Raw genomic sequence first — 1,058 nt, forward strand, 5'->3', positions numbered from 1 at the left:
GTGAGGCGTGAGTCTCATGACAAGCTTGAACCCCAAAGCGAGAGGTGTATTTTCATCGGCTACCCACAGAGATCCTTTGGTTACCTCTTCTACAGACCCAGTGATAATGTAGTCTTTATAGCAAGAAGAGGGGTCTTTCGTGAGAGAGAATTCATAAGCTAAGGGGACAGTGGGAGGAAAATTGACCTTGAAGAGCTTCAAGAGTCGAGCGGTGAAGGAACCTCAAATGCTGTCAGCCAACCTGAGGAGGAAACTCCTGTTGAGCCGATAGATGAGTCTGTACCTCGAAGACGTTTCACTAGGGTGAGGAACGCACTTGAATTTTATTATGGTTATCACATCACCACTGAAGGTGATACAATTATTAGTGATAGTACATTGATAGATTTGGATGAACATAATAATTATAAGGAAGCCATGGCAGACCCTGAGTCTGCAAAATGGAAAGAGGCTATGGACAGCGCGATTCATCCCATGTATGACAATCAAGTTTGGAACTTGGTTGACAATGTACCAGGTCGTAAGACAGTTGGGTACAAATGAATCTTCAAGAAGAAGACTGACATGGATGGGAAAGTACACACTTATAAAGCACGACTGGTTGCGAAGGGCTTTACTCAAACTCCAGGAGTTGACTATGATGAGATATGACAAATGGATGTCAAAACTGCTTTCCTTAATAGGAAGTTGGCTGAGGATGTTTACATGGCTCATCCAGAGGGTTTTGTCGATCCAAAATACCCTAATAGAGTGTGTAAGCTTGAGAAATCCATTTATGGATTGAAACAAGCATCTCGTAGATGGAATCTTTGCTTTGATGAGAAAGTCAAAGCATTTGGCTTTTCTAGGAGTGAGGATGAGTCTTGTGTGTATGTCAAGGCTAGTGGGAGCATAGTTAGCTTCTTGGTGTTGTATGTGGATGACATATTTCTCATAGGAAACGATATCCCAACTTTGCAGGAGGTTAAGTCCTGGCTTGGGAAGCGTTCCGCTATGAAGGACCTAGGGGAAGCTGCCTATATCCTAGGGATAAGGATATTGAGAGATAGGAGTAAGAG

This window comes from Lactuca serriola, chromosome 3 (genome assembly GCF_051521515.1).
Source record: "Lactuca serriola cultivar US96UC23 chromosome 3, Lser_US96UC23_V15, whole genome shotgun sequence".
NCBI lineage: Eukaryota > Viridiplantae > Streptophyta > Magnoliopsida > Asterales > Asteraceae > Lactuca > Lactuca serriola.